At 45.8% G+C, this 16,406-nt stretch overlaps 1 protein-coding gene across 1 annotated transcript in view; it reads right to left on the reverse strand.

Annotated features, from left to right (window-relative positions):
• The window catches only part of zbtb46 (zinc finger and BTB domain containing 46), a 60,770-nt gene extending 45,223 nt beyond the window's left edge, over window positions 1-15,547 (reverse strand). Inside the window, exon 1 of the mRNA XM_061075407.1 lies at window positions 15,484-15,547. The gene's annotated coding sequence lies outside the window, so the exon portion shown is untranslated. The remainder of the gene's footprint in view (window positions 1-15,483) is intronic.
• Between the last annotated feature and the right edge of the window lie 859 nt (window positions 15,548-16,406).

Below are 16,406 nucleotides of genomic sequence, written 5' to 3' on the forward strand. Positions count from 1 at the left end.
TGGATGTGCAGTTAAGTAACAGTGTCTGCACTTGTTTTGCCATTTCCACAAAGAAAATTACATCTCCTTGTTGTGTTTTCAGGTTGTTACGTAACCTCAAGTGGCAAAAAAATTATCAAGTGCAGAGTTGAGTAAGTTTAACCTAAGTATTTACATCAACACCTCAACACTCCAGTCTTTACGTACTATTACATGATCGGGTCATCTCACTTCTACAAGAAAGGATTCTCTGTTTGCTGTAATTTCCCTCCTTTTCACATTTATTTTTTCTTCTTGGCGCTTTAGCTCCAAATCAGCAGGGAACACGAAGGAGAAAACTGGCAAGAGACTGAAGAAGTGAATGAACGTGTGAAGGAGGAGGGGACATCAAGTCGAGACGCAGGAGCCAAACGCCGGCGCTCATGTTGTCAACTCTCCCAGCTTCATGCCTCGGCTACATTTTGTTTCATCAGTCAGGCTAAAAATGCAACATGTTTCTTTTTTGCATATTTTCCAGTCGTGACTTGGACCAGCGCACCATCGTATCATAGATGTACTTTCTGAGAACAGGTTGGTGGGTCGGCACAGAATGAATTATGTATTATGTAAAGCTTTCAATACAAAGTTAAACAAATGTTAGCGTACAGAACAAGATATTAAAAGTCCTTGACACGCTATGCTAATATCTATGAAAAATTCAACGGTGCAGGAAGAAAGAATTGATTTGATTGCAGTGGACTTTTGTCCAATATAATAATAGGAAATACTAGAAAAAAATTAAAACATGGGCAAGTGGAGTTAAAATGAGAGTATCATAGGAGCTGCTTTTAATTTTTATAGTCTCTCATTAGTAATATCAATATAAAATAGTAAATAAAATAACAAATTTAAAATCTTTTCTTCTACTATTTTCAAATCCACAATAGAATAGATACATTTTACTGAAGTTAACACCTGTAAACATGAGATGCATGAATGTTCATTCTTGACACATGGAGCTTCTCTTCCTCCTCTTCATCACATTAATGTCTCATCAATACAAATTACTGACGTGCCTTGTGATGATAGATTGTAAATCGTGACAAATGTTGGAATTGTAGATCATGGATTATGATAATGGAGGTGGAGCGTTATAGTGGATTATGAACTTCATTGCCCCCTTCATCTTTGTTAGACATTTTCTTATGTGACCTTAAACAATGTCTCAAACACATTCTTTTCTCATCAATGTTGTAAATATTGTTATTTTATTTTGGGCTCTGCTACTCGAGGCCTCTATTGCATTTCTGTCCGTCCCTGGAGATGGATCCCTCACATGTGGCTCTCTGTGAGGTTTCTATGTTTTCTTTGCTAATAGGGGATTTTCTGTCGTTTTTCCTGACTCTTGCTGAGGGTTAAGGGCAGAGGACCTTGCTAAGCCCTATGAGACAAACAGTGATGTGTGACTATGGGTTATACAAATAACATTTGATTGACTGATTGAACATACGATGATGTTACACAGAAGTAAAGTGGGAAGTCGAAAGAAGAAGGTTGAGCCGGAGAACGAGAGCGATAAAGAGCGGTGGAGAGCAGAGAGAAAATAGATATAGCAGAATCCCAGAGACGATAAAGATAGAAGGAGGGGGGAGAGAAGAAGAGAGGGAAGAGTGACTCCAGCAGCCAATATTTTTTAAACAGCTTTGCTTCCACTCAACTGGGCATCAAGGCCATTATCCCGGGGTTAATCCCCAATCCGACGGAGCTGGCAGCCTTCCGGGACAAGCCAGGGTGGCAGCCCATCAACGAGGCAGACAGAAATAACACACACATGCACACACAGGCAAGCTGCAATTAGGAGGGGGAAAAAAATAACAACACAACAATGCTATTAGCTGTGAATGACTCGTTCTTAGCTTCTTTGTCTGTTGAAAATAAACCAGCGTTCATGTTTCTCTCTCATTCTATCTCCCACCTCTTTATATCTCACTGTTTGGGCTTGTGTTGTCGGCTCCTGTGTCTCTTTTATCGTGCTCCCTCCATCTGTCCACCTTTTATTTTTTCTCCACCTCCACCAGGAGCTCTAATCGTGCCACATTTTGCACCTTTACCTCGCTCTCCCTTTCTCCGTCCACTGTCTGTTTCCCTGGCCGCCGTCCAAGGAGCCAAGGTGGAGGAAGAGATTGACTCAAAGAAGGATAGCCATGTCATGTGGAGAGGGACCAAAGAGGATCCAGGAGGCTTAGGGAGACTTAGCGCTGCCTCCCTCCACCACCCGTTACCCCACCCCACCGGTCGCACCCTGCAGTCACTGCCTGAAAACAATACCTGGACCCTCCTCCACACTCCAAGACCTCCACACTATGGGACTTTTCACAAATGTTCACTTTGAGATAAGCTGCCGAAAGAGCTGCACATACAGGCCTCCCATCCAGCTGAGGACACAGACACGTACAGTTCATCAGCTCCGGCTCCTTTCTGCCACCTTTTCCTCTCACCTTCAGGCACACAGGTGTTAAGCCGTGAGGGATCTTGTGGAAATCCAGCCCCAGTAAGGATGGACTGAGATTATCCCAGAGCGGCCGGTTAAAAAGGTGTCACTCTAAGACGCAAATGTTTTTGTCCTTTTGCTTGACCGCTACAATCGGCATCAACATCACCTCAAGTTCCTCCGGTGACCCCACTAAGTGTCACTTAAGCCGTTTTCAGACATGACCTACAGGGAAAATCCGGAGACTTGGCAGCAGAGTTTACCCACAGTTTGTCTTTCACACGTGCACAACACAGCGGGAGGTCTTCTGCACAGACGTGTTCACAACACCATCAATTCCTCTGCGTTATTCAGGCGGGAGGTGGATCAGCCCGGAGCAACAGGCGGAGACAGGAAGTGACGTTTGAACTCTGCTGCAGAGATCACGTGATTTGCGTTCACATACAGTATGCACCTCCACCGGAGAAAATACAGAGGAACTGTGGAGTCCAGTGGATATCTGAAAGCAAATTTATATCAGACATATAAAGAGCTTATAAAAGATCGAGAAATGCCATATCCCACCATCCATTTATCGCCCTCTTTCTCTGTGTCCTCCCGGAGTTGTGCATGTGTTTGTGTGCGTGTCGTTCCCGTGCCTCTTTCTCCCTCGGCCCCAAAGCCCACCACGTCTCCCACGGTAACTCCCTGACTGACGACCCGGGGCTTAGCCTAAATTCTCTCTCTATTAAAAGCTGTGAAATGCAAATAATGAAACATCTCATTACCACTGTCGGAGAACCCAAAAGGATAGGAGGGGGGGACAACGTAAAAAATGTCTCCACGGGAGGGAGGTGAGAGGAAAGAGAGACTCCAGAGGTGGAAAAGGGAGGCGAAAAGGATGAGAGACAGATAATCAGACAGTGTGTCCTTTGTTTGATAGGTGTTGCAGTCAGAGGAGTCGCCAGGACTATATAGACACTTATGCAAACAGGGGTGGAGGCCTGGTGGACTGAGGCGCCGTTCAAATGTCAAGTGACCGATGGAGGAATCTTCTCTTTATCTCCCTCATGCTACAGTTCAGTGTAAAAGCAGAGCATCCGGTCACAGGTAATGAATGTGCAGGTCATGCATAAAGGATATGTGCTCAGTGTAAACATGTATGTGTGTTGACTGATAATGAAATTATGCACACAAGAGGAGTATTTGTTGGAGTTTAACTTTTTTTTGTATATCTCCCATTAATCACCTCTGAACTACACTGGATTAAAGAGTAATGCATGAGTGTGTTTTCCTCATAATTACTCAGCTTTAAGTCAAATGACATGACAGGGAGGCGGCTGCACGTTTTGAATAATGTACCTGTGCGGGACAGGGAAGTGAAATCTCCAACAGGAAGTGTCTGCGTTTGGTGGTCGCAGGTGGGAGGAGACTGATGTTAGCCGTGGCGGGGGGGAGGAATGAGGTGAGGCGGTGGGGGGGGGTTGTCGCGTGACAGCGGACACAACACCTCGTTTGGAAACTCATCTGCTTCTGCAAAAACACACTGATATTATCTTTATACGTTGTTTTTTTACTGGTTACAAAATGAAACGGACATCTGTTAGCATCCGATAGATTCAGCAAAAACGACGTCCTCATTAAACTACGGCTAACAGCACCACGTGTTCTCAACAGTGTATGTGGTTGCCCGGGCATTACACCTACACTCACATGCTGCTGTAAAAGCCTCCACTCTTGTGAAAACATGGTTTTGGCACCGGGCTGCAGGGATTTACTCCCATCGAGCCAAGAGAGAATTAGTGAGATCGGTGCACGGATGCCGAGGCGATAAGGCCTGACTCTCCGTTGACCTTCCAGTTGATCCGAAAGGTGTTTGATGGCGTTGAGTTCAGGGCGCGGTGCTGGCCGGGGTGGAAATAGAAGATCTTCCAAATCTGTTGCTGTCTCCGATATTGCTGGAGGTTGAAGATAATTCCAAGCAACATGACCTGTACCTATGGCAACCATATGTCCAGTAGTTAGACACTGTCCACATACTTTTGGCCATTTACATTCCATGCATATGTGTGCAATGAGAAATTATCTACTATAACTCACATTATGCGAGACCACTTATGTTCCTCGACTTATTGGATGAGATCTCAGCAATTTGACTTTTTTATTTCACACTGATGACGATAACTGACAGAAACTTTAAAAACATTAAGATCTTGAGATTTTGAAAAGGTACAAATGGTTTTGTGGCTTAAGTGATGAAAACAACAGGAGGCTCAGAATGGGCTCAAAACTCCCTCAGCATGTGCATGCGTGTGTGTGAAAGAGTGTGTGTGTGTGCCTTTAATGGGTCTTAACATGAAACCTCTCACAGCAAAAAAATCAACCTGTCACGACTCAACTACACACGACTGTACGCGACTGTGCCACACAGAACACAAGCTGCCTGTTCCTGAGCTGCAGCCACCAGCTCCAAAAGGTCTTAAACACACACACACACACACACACGCACGCACGCACGCACGCACGCACGCACACGCACACGCAGAAACAAAACAAGTGAACAGTGCGGAGGAAACGAAACAAAGAGTTACCAAGAGGGAGAAAATGTTAAAAATTTACATATGGTGCGACAATACCAGTCCTGGAGGAATAGATGTCGGAAAAGGCCGATGACTGAAAGCTAATTGTTGTTTGTTAAAGTGTGCGGTTGTTGAATGTGCAAGCCAGTGACTGACTGATGGTGACTCAACGCTGGCGGCCAGTCGCTATCTGGTGCCGAGGCGGGTGTCCAGAGAGTGTGTGTCTGTGTGCATAGCTCCCTGTCGCTCTGTCAAGACGGCAAACAGAGGCATCTCTCTCAAATCCACACCGGGCCGCGGCTTACAATGAGCTCACGCAAAGAGGGGGAGCAGGAGGAAAAAAAAAGAAGCCGCCGCTTAAGTGTGTACTCACAAGTTCAACAGGCACACCCTCCATCCCCCCTGAGCAAATATTAAGAGAGACTTCACTCCCTGCTAATCTAATTCACAAACACGGCACAGCACACACACACAAATAGGCAAAACACACAATTTCAATGCATTACCTTGGCCCTTCAACAACATGCAACACTCACTTATAACTAACGCTCCCACAAGCCACTGTACAACGGCAAGTAAGCAGCACAGTGATTTACATATAGATAGAGGAGTGTTTATGAAAAAACACATTTGTATATAATAGCCCGGGGCCGTGTTGTCACTCATCAAGCTGATCAAAACGCAGCCACTATACAACACTGATGAATCTCGCAGAGCATTTTGCGAATCCGTCCTTCAACCGCAGGAAAGGGAGAAAAAAGGAGGTGAGATAAAGGAAGAGAAATCAAGGGGAGAGGAGAGGAGCATCTAAATATAGAGAGACTCACATTTTGGAGTCAGAAAAGAGACAGTGAAAGGTATGAAAGGGGGGGGGGGCAGGCGGGAGATGCAAGAGAGACGGGGAGAGGAAGAGAGAAACGGAACAAATGAGGAAAGTGGCGTTGAGGCTGGGAAAGACAGAAGGAACCGGATCGATGGCTGCCGAGCCTCGGTGGGTTTCTCATCTGCTGTAGCGTTGCGTAGTGGACGACTGGCCAAGCGGACATGCGGGACACTGAGAGACTTGAGAATTCAATATGAGGGACACTGTATCAACACAGAGGTTCATGAATGGGTGGAGAGTCAGGCTCGGCCCCTTCGCTGAGCTTTTCAATGCACTTTCACTGAGTTCCCTCTGCAAGACGCAAAAACTTAAAGTTGTAAGTCGTCTTTGTTTCTGTGCTGTGTGGTGATTAGGGTTGCAAAGGGGCGGAAATTTTCAGGTAAATTTCCGCAAACTTTCCAGAAACTTTCCATGGGAAGTTAAGCTCGGGAAATGGGGGATTTAAAAAAAAAAAAAAAAAAAAACTACGCAAATTAACGCTGAGCAATAAAAACATTATTCAAAACTCTATTTTAAAGATGTATGGAATGCAGCACACGCTGCACGTTGAATTTCAACCCTCCACTGTGCATTCTTCCATCACATGCACAGATAACTCCCAGCATCCTGCACACTACAGCAGGGCTACTGAGGCCTGCTGTAGTGTGCAGGACAGGTAAGTTTAGCCTATTTCCATTAATTTATCCTTCAATTGTAAAATATTTTCACAGAGGATTCCAATTGTTTGGCTAACTATTTATATCTCTGGCATTGCATTAGTGTTTTTTTTACAAGCTTTTTTCTCATCTTATTCTACAGAACAAAGCTCTGTGCACTATCTCATGTGTGGAGACATTTCACCCCATCCAATGTAGAAGGAAAGGCTGTGTACATTTTCAAATACTGTGCAAAGACCTATGTTAAGAATGACACAACGATGCAGAAGGGTATAGTCAAGTGCCCAAAGTTTCCTCAGGGCTCAAATTAGCCTATGGCAAAACAAAATGTTTATATTTATGTCTTTATATGACAAGGTAAATACAGTTGGTATAAATTATCCACAACATTTCCAGTTAATTCCCGTTAATTCCCATGGAAAGTTTCCAACTTTGAATATTCCTGGAATTTTGCAACCCTAGTGGTGATTGGCTCTTCATGTTGCCAAAGCTATACTGACAAAAAAGAAAAGTTGGATTACAACTTCTTGCAACTTTTTGCATAGAAGGCGGTGTGGCTCGAGGCGACCATGTCCTCTGTGATTTACGGAGGCAAGGTTCAGCCAGACACACACCTTACCTGGACCCCCCCCCCCCCATATCTGTCTGTCTTTCCACTCTGAGCGCGTTTACCCGAATGCGGTTTGACATTTGACTGTCACCTGTTGACTAACAATAACGGATGCCATGGCTCGCAGGCTTTTGGAACCGCGGCTGCTTTTCTTCCCAACGACAGCGACCGGGCGAAGAGCAAATAAAATCTCATGTACAGAACGGTGGCAAGGCCCGACATAAGGAGAGACAAAGAGCGAGGCAGAGACAAAAGGACCAGTGTGCAAACTCTCCTGGTTGTGCTCGCCATCGCCGAGGACAACACCCACCTTGGAAACCTAATTTTGAAGAAGTCACACATTCCCACATTGTGAGGCAGTGCCAGTATCAGGTGTCCGTCCAAACCACCAACCACCAATCAAACGCCCGTGACACCCCAGCGCACACACCAACACAAGCGGGAGGGTGGGTAAGATAGAAAGAAGGCAGGAGGGAGGGAGGGGTGCGCGGGTGAGAAAGAGAGTTAAAAAAGAGAAGAGGGCAAGGGAAAGAGCCACCCAGAGACAAAAGCAAAGAGGAGGACAATGAGTGAAAAGAGGAAGAAAGACGGGGGAAAAAAGAGAATACAGGGGACGAGATGAGGTGAAAAGCGCGTTGCCAGCTCCCTGTGTGCCTGCAGAGAGCCGGAAGAGAACAAAACCACGGCAACAATGGGACTTTCATGTTTGTGCATGTTTCAGTGTGGAGCTGGAACGAGCAGCGAGACGGCCGTTGGGGGAATTTGCCCCTCGCCACTGAAAAGGGGATGTGAACTTACTCACTTCTGTCGGCCTCACGTCTCCCGTTCGTAAAGGGAACTGTAGGAACGCAGGAGAGCTCATAAAGTGTCCAGCAGTGACGGAGCTGCACTTCTATGGCTGATTTATAAAGGTCACATAATAATACACACCTAGGAAAAGCCGAAAAGGCCTGTGTATATCAAAACAACTCCACTTCCCCTCAGAGGAGTCACCTTCGAACCTGAACGGAGAAGTTCTTCTAACTTGGACGGCTCAACTTGGCAGCAAAGAGACAGAAACACAAGTGTTTATGTTTTAGCAGAAAACTGGAATCCGCCTCCATTGTTGCAAGCTGTTGCATTAACAGGATGTATAAATATGAGCTAGGGTCAGGGGAAAGGATAAAAATGAGAAACGGAACAGGGAGAGGGTAAAAATGAGAAAGGGAGTAGAGGAAGGGTAAAAATGAGAAATGGAGTAGGGGAGGCCACAGGAGGCACCTGGCCCACTTACAGCAGAGGAGGGGGTGGAGGAGGAGGAGGAGGAGAGGTGGAAGATTAAGGAGTGGGAGGGAAAAAACGAGAAGGAGAAGGTGGAGGAGGATGAGGGAGAGGAGGAGGAGGAGTGGAGAGGGAGTAAAAACAGAAAAAAAAAAAAAAAGGGAGATGCAGCTGGGACGGAGCAGAGGGCACGGGGAGGACGGGGGTGGGGCTGGGGGGGGTGAAGTGACGGAACGGGAAAAGGTGAGGAGGGAGAGGAAAGGATGTGGGAGGAGGAGGACGCAAGTGTGTGTGGGGGGGGGGAGAACAGAAGAAAATAATGGGAAGGGGGGAGAAGGGTAGAGGGGGAGGTGAGAGCAGGATGGGAAAGAAAAGAGAAAGTGCGATACAGAGATAGAGAGAGGGAGAGGAGGAGGTGGGGTCTGGAGAAGAAGAGGTGGCCTTGTGATGCAGAGAATGGAGGTGGTGTGTGTGCGTGCGCGGCAGGAACGTGTGGCTTTGTGTGTGTGTGTTTGTGTGTGTGTTTGTGTGTGTGTGTGTGTGGGTGTCTGAAAAATTATGACGAAAAACTAACACCTCGCCCAAAGTATGAATAACCGACCACAACAGGCCAACGCAGGTTCACTCTCCTCTCCCAGCAGCCTGTCTCTACCACTAATATCCCACTAATACCACCCACAGTCCTCGCTCCACCTCACATCAATGAATATTTCATGTCCTGATGGCACTTTTAAAGCAAAAACTAATTAGCAAATCCAAGTTGATCTGGCATTAGTCATATCAGGCCAATTAAAAGCCCAGTTTCTACTGTACATGTTAATGGCAGCGAAGTGGAATAATTGTATGTTGAGCAGGGGGAGAGAATGTTAAACAGGCCTTGTTAGCAGCACTTTAGCACTCTAGCCCGAGTCCACGGCTGGATTACAAAACTCTACAAAGCAGGATAATGTTCATCGGGAACACACACACACACACACATGCAGACGCACACACACGCACACACATCTTTGAAAGCTGCAAATGAAAAAAAACTCCATCCATTAATTACAGAGTCGCCATCTACTCCATGGGGTCAGAGCTGGTACTTTTTAAGCAAAAGAGGAGAAATATTTCCAGGGAAAATGATGGTTTTATGCGTCGGTAATAATATTAAACAGGGATCCAAATATTGGCAGAAGCTGGCGGGTCAGATGTTAGGCGGTATTAGTGGGAGAAAAAACACCAACACACGAAGGTGTCGGTTTGTGTCCGGGTCTTTCCAGCCTTTCTCTCTGTGTGTTGTTTTAATGCAGAAGACAGACAGCACGGACACACACAGACTAAACTGTGCCGCACAAAAAATAAAAAAAGAGACAGAATAACAAGGGCTGGAACTCTTTTGGAGTGTTTCATCAGCCCCCACCTCCTCACTCCTTCCCCCCAGTCTCTCTCTCTCTCTCTCCTCCACGTCCCCTCTTGTCCTCCCTCCCTCCCTCTCTCTCTCTGCCTACCTCTCTCCCTCACCTGAGCTTTGATATGGAAATCTCTCACCAGCCAAAGCCCGAGGCTAGTTGACGGTTTCTAAAGATGTATTTGCTCAAAGCCACTCAATTTCTCATCAAATACTCACACTGTGCGTATAAAAGACAAACTCTTTCACTGGGAAAATAACAACTAACAACTTATCCAAAGCTTTCAGCGGGTTTCAAAACCCAGACGTCACGATAGAAAAAAAGAGAAAGAAGAGATTTCCAAGCCCAAACCTTTAAGCTCTTAATAGCTTATATAAATCTGACTGAAAAGATGGTGACCTTTCTGCAAAGTGGAGAGCTGAGGACGCTAACCATCTTGTCGATAGAGTACTTCGAATGAGAGCGTGTGTGTCTGTTTTTCTTTCCCACTGGTTTACCAGCCGAGCAATTATACATTAAGGATGACCAACCGGCACAACTACATAACACTCGTGAATACGTGAATAATATAGGAAGAAGTCAGAAACTGAACAGAAATCAGTCCCATGTCAGCTCATTACCAGAATATCTGTGGCTGATGTTTCGTGATATTGTGTGAAATAGAAAGATCGAGGTGATCGAGATCAGGGAAACCAAATATTCTTATCTTTGAAAATAGACATGTTTCCTTCATGATTCTCACAGATAAAGAAGGTAGAAGACAGAACCGAAAGACACTATTCAAACCATTCAAATTATTTATAATAATAATAAACTTTATCAGTACAATACCTTTCATTCAAGAACTGCAGCTCAAAGGGCTTTATATCCAATATAGATGAATAATAAAAACATGTTAATAAAAATGAAAACATGTTCAAATGTAAAATTAAATTAAATCAAAATAAAAAAGTCTAATTATATATATTTTTTAAATGCATAAGAACTGAAATTAACTAGCTCAAGTTTCACACACTAATAAATAGCAGTGCCCTAAACATGCCTGGTTTCTTTCATCATTCATCCATCATTCTCTGAGAAATGAAAGACAGTGTTGGAAAAACACTGCGTCTCGTAATGTTCAGGAAAGAAAACACACAACCAACCAACAAACCAACAAACAGACAGGGATGAAAATCATCGCCTCCTTGGAAGAGGCAGACAGAAATGTTCCAGTCAGAGTTTCTTAAAAGACAAAGCTGAGTAATTATGGAGGTTATATGTAAAAATCTAAAACACGTGAAGCATTAAAAAACATAAAGATAGAGTTTATATCTCTTCCTTTGTTATTTTGTTAACCACCGACAGATACCTACATGATAATATGCACATCTGGCTCGTATTACCTGACGCTCCCTTGTTGCAGCATCTTAACAATTGATAATATACAGGATTTTAAAACTAATAATTAGGACTGCATTAAGCAGGAACCAAAATTAGATGTAAAATATATATGATCCCCAAACTTCTGACATGGATGCGACTGATAAGTGAAGTCAGAAAACAAGAATGATGTGGTCGTTCTTGGACCTGGTTTAAAGATGGGGTCTGCATTCCTCAATAAAAGAAAAAACACACCCTGACGAAAACAAACTGAAATCCCTCATCTGCCTCCTCGGCAACGTGTGATCCAAAACGTGTTTCGCAATATCAACAACTTCTGAGAACAATTCTGACATCTTGCCACAAAACATCCCTTGGGTTTATTTTTAGCTACAATCAAAGTGTAGTTTTGCTTCTGGACGTTAAATTCTCAGTCGAAGATGAGAGACGTCGACTGAAAGTTATAGCTCCTGATGTAAAATGAAAATATGGAGAAAAGAAAAGGAAAGAGGGCTTTTTGCTTGCATTGACATCCTATCATGCGTTGCAGGTGCGTGCAGGTCTATGAAATATTAACACCTATGTGAAAAGACAAGTGGGGGGCTGGAAAGCGTTTGTGTGTGTGTGTGTGTGTGTGTGTGTGTGTGTGTGTGTGTGTGTGTGTGTGTGTGTGTGTGTGTGTGTGTGTGTGTGTGTGTGTGTGTGTGTGTGTGTGTGTGTGTGTGTGTGTGTGTGTGTGTGTGTGTGTGTGTGTGTGTGTGTGTGTGTGTGTGGAGGTGGGGGTGGCTTAAACTCACCTGTTCTCGCTGCTGGGGAGGAGGGGGTAGTATGTGAGATAGGTGGATAGAGAGGACAGCTGTAGCACACACACACACACACACACACACACACACACACACACACACACACAGACACACACACACACACACACACACGCACACACACACATCCCCCACAGCATCCATGTAACCCCATGGGGGATGAGGAACACCTGTATTCAGCACTGCACAATGAGCTATAGAGGCGGTTAAGCTAAAAAGCCTTGGGAGTTATTAGTGGGGGTGGGGGATGGAGGTGGTTGGGCTCCGAGGGTTAATGTGTGCCAAGCTGTGTTCGCACAAAATCAGACGTGAGAATGATAACGTTCGCGGCATGACAGAATACACACACACACACACACACACACAAAACCCAGAGTTGTCAGAAAACTCCGGAGAGACGCATGTAAGTCGTGCACATGATTCGAGTGTAAACGGCTCATTTTGCTGAGTGTAAGCCCAACAGGTGTTCCCATTAACAAGTGAACTCCAAGGGGGGACCGGGATAGAGAGAACAGGAAGAGAGAGAGACAGACGCAGGGAGATGAACGGTGGAGAAGGTTGTTAGCGGAGACAAATGTGTCTTCATGGAGCGTTTGGCCTCTTTTCTCTATTTCTGGAGAAATGCAGATGAGGGTTAAGGCACGGTGCAATTTATTGTCATGTTGTCGACACACAGAGATGCACTCGAGCGCTCCTGTGAGGGGGTAGTGTACACAACCTGCATGGGAGCAGTGGGCACCACCTACACAACAGCAGGCGTACACACATACACAAACACGCAAACACACAAACACACAAATACAGCAAAGAGGCAAGTTTTACGAGCTCCAAACCCGACTACCACCAACACCAACCCCCCTTCCTCTCTTTTCTCACCTTCATTGATCAAAATCAAGAGCAACAACCTCCGCCGCCTTCACCAAACGTCAACTTTGGCTTTTACCAGGACAAAGAGTGACGGGTAAATTTAAGTTGTGAATTATCACCAACTTTAAAAGGTCCATTCATGAGACACTACACAAGTGTTGAGTGCTTCAAATCTTCCTTTTCAGTCACACAAGCAAACGCACGGCTAATATTTTTTCCATCTTTCGTCCAATCTCGCCTACACTCCTCCCCCACTCATCCTTGTGGCTGTTGTCTTGGTCTGTATTACGTTTTCCCCCCGTGGAACACACAGATGGAGAATGGGCACACACACACACACACAAACACACAAACACACACACACACGCACGTGCACACTGACGTCCACTGCTCTTGCAATGAAAATGCTACAGAGCCTCACCTCAGGGAAGGAACCTCAGAGGGGGCAAACACACAAAGACCCAAAGCATTCTGGGAGATAGGCCGTGTCAAGGTACCAAATATAGGCAGTCAGCGTTTAAGTCAGATACCGCTGCTAAGCTCAGACAAAACGTGCATGGACAGACACACATGCATGTAGATAAACACACACACACACACACGCCAACAGTAATTGAATTACAGAATCAAAGACTTGAGGGTTTATCATATTAAGTGCCGACCCTTAACTCTGCTCTAGGAGGAACAAAACAACCACACAAATCCAGCGAGGCCTAAGACAATTTGGAATAATCACTCGATGGTCTATTAATCCCAAAGATCCAGTTAGCCGAGTTCAAACTGAGCAAAATGCTGGGTTAGGGTTAGTGCACGTAGTTAGAACCCTGAGCTCATAGGAAACAGTCCACAGCAAAGTTTGAAATGACTTCCCTGTGCTGGAAAGTTCCTCAAACTACACAGAGAAATAACCAGACACCACACACTCTGACTATTCTGATGAAGAGTCGGGGGGGATCTCCTGTATGTTGTGTGGTGGTTTGATATGAAGTCAGCAGCTGACAATGTGGCTTCCATGTCCCTTTGCTCTCAAATGATCAGCAGCAGCAGCAGACTCTGTCCAGACTTAACATCAAATAACAAGCAATTACACATCTCTCCAGAGAGGAAGACAACCCGGTGTTCATCTGTGACACACAATCCAAAAAGAGTGGACAAAACCTCAGAGCACAGATAATGAGGGACGTGAGGTCATATCTGTGTCACTCTCACGGATCGGGTTCTCAGGACTCACCTGGCTGCAGGAGGACGCACGGTGCTGCGTGTGGAGGAACCTTATTTATACGGGTCTATGGGAGGAACAAGTGGGGTTGTTCCCCTCTGTGGCATGGCAAGAAAATGGAGGAAGACGGAACTGGCCGGTGAGAGAGGGCAGACACAGACAGCAGACACACACACTTACACACACACACTTACACACTTACACACACACAGGAGGCAGACAGAGGAGCAGCGAGTCTGAGACGCTCTCAGCTCCAGTCGCCACACTTTTCAACTCTGGACATGGATCAGCTGGTGATCAGCGGCAGAACCTCGACAATTACAAGAGAAATCACCCGAGACAAAAGCCCCCCCACCACCACCACTGTCTTGTCTGGTACTCGGGGGCTGGGTGGTGGTGTTGACGCAGCAGAAATTTCCAGCTGGAGAAATCCCCCTTTCGAGGGTTAATCGAGGGGAGGAGGAGGAGGGGGAGGAGGAGGAGGAGGAGGGCTTAACACCTCTTGTCTTCCAGCCTCCGAGCGCTTTCATTTTGAATCCCCTGCAGACTGAGCGTCACCCTGCAGCCTGCTGTGTGTGGAACGATATGAGCGTGTGTGCGTGCGTGTGTGTGTGTGTGTGTGTGCGTGTGTGTGTGTGCACGACAAGCCCCATGCAGCCGCTGTTCCCAAACTTCGCACGTTTCACCAGGATCCCGCTCGATCAGCTGGAATCGAACCCACACAGCGGGCGATGAAGTGACACATCGTGTGTGTTTGTGTGTGTGTGTGTGTGTGCAGGTGCATCACACTCATTCAAACTAATGTTCTGGAATCAAACTGGAAATGTGTGTGTTCTCCTGTGCGCTCTGCATGCGCAACATGCAATTTAAAAAGTGTTTTCAATTTCTTTAAAAACATGCATTATAAAGTAGATATACACGTGTTTGTCCCTCTCGTTGTGTTTGTTCCATTATCATGAACACAATGTGAGAGCTGTACAGTGTTCGATCCCCGGCGGGAGACTGACAGCTTCTGCAGCAGACAGCTGGCTGTCACGTATGGAACAGGTAGGCGGACATTCAGCTGTCAGACACACACACTCACAGGCTGTGATGCCGATGGACCGGAATAAAGAATACAAATAAAAAAACACACAAAGCAGACAGGCCTTCACAGAACAGATCTCATGTCTCCTAATAACCTGCGCGGACACCAACTAGCAGCTGGGGACGCGGCGGCTCCGCTGGGGGGGGTGGGGTGGGGGGGTGAAAACTAATTGTTGACATGATGTTAACAAAAAAAAAATGAAATAAAGAAAAAACCTTCCGCGTCTGGACGAGGATGTGTCCGCAGCGGAGCGAGGCTGGATGTGAATAAAAGCGAGAGAAAGAGGTGGAGGAGTAGAGAGAGGAGGAAGTCGGACATACCTGTTACCCCATGGGGTCCGGGTGGTCGCGGTGTCGGTCCTCCGGTGTCCGATCAGTGGGGGGGGGGATGTCCACGGCACCGGCCACTGTCCTTCCTCTCCTCCGTGTGCTTCCTTCAAGTGTTATTCCCCCTGTTCTCTCCCACTCCCCGCTCTTCCTCCTCCACCAGCCCCTTTTTTTCTCCGTCCTCTCTCTCTCTCTCTCTCTCTCTCTCTCTCTCTCTCTCTCTCTCTCTCTCTCTCTCACTCTCTCTCTTTCCCTCCCCTGCTTTTCCGTGTCTTGGTATCAGGAGCCTCCCCCTCCTCCCTCTCCTCCTCTGTGCATATCCATGTCTCTTTCTCTCTCTCTATGTCACTCTGCCCATGCAATCTCTCTCTCTCTCTCTTTCTCTCTCTCTCTCTGGGCAGAGTCAGGAAATGAGACACGCATGTATCCATCTGATATAAGTCTCTTCTTATCTGTTATTTAATAAACTCTAATACTAATAATACAAATGATAATAATAACAATAATAATGATACAAAATTACAATAAAATAATAATAATAATGATAACTGTCTGTGTTGTGATGTAAGCAGTGGGATGTTGTATCCATGGGGCTTATGGGTCGTGCGTGTGTTGCCATAGGGCTCAATAGCGACCAGGGGCTTCGTGTTACTTACCCCCTCTTGTGGCAACAGCAAGAAAACACCAGTCGGTCACATTCACAGAACACAGGAGACTGACATGTCTGCAGCTTGACACTGTTTGGCTGGAAAACACCTTTGTGACGTGCAGCTTTGAGGCCAGTGTTTGGTAAAATAAAACAGAAAAAGTCTGGGGTAATTCCACCACAGCTGGGCCTCTTCTTTTTTAAACTCCGGATGGATTTATTTATTTTTGCATTATGCTTTTTTTTTTAAGTTAAGGGGGAAATTGTGAGA

The sequence above is a fragment of the Limanda limanda genome, chromosome 7, assembly GCF_963576545.1.
Source record: "Limanda limanda chromosome 7, fLimLim1.1, whole genome shotgun sequence".
Classification (NCBI taxonomy): domain Eukaryota; kingdom Metazoa; phylum Chordata; class Actinopteri; order Pleuronectiformes; family Pleuronectidae; genus Limanda; species Limanda limanda.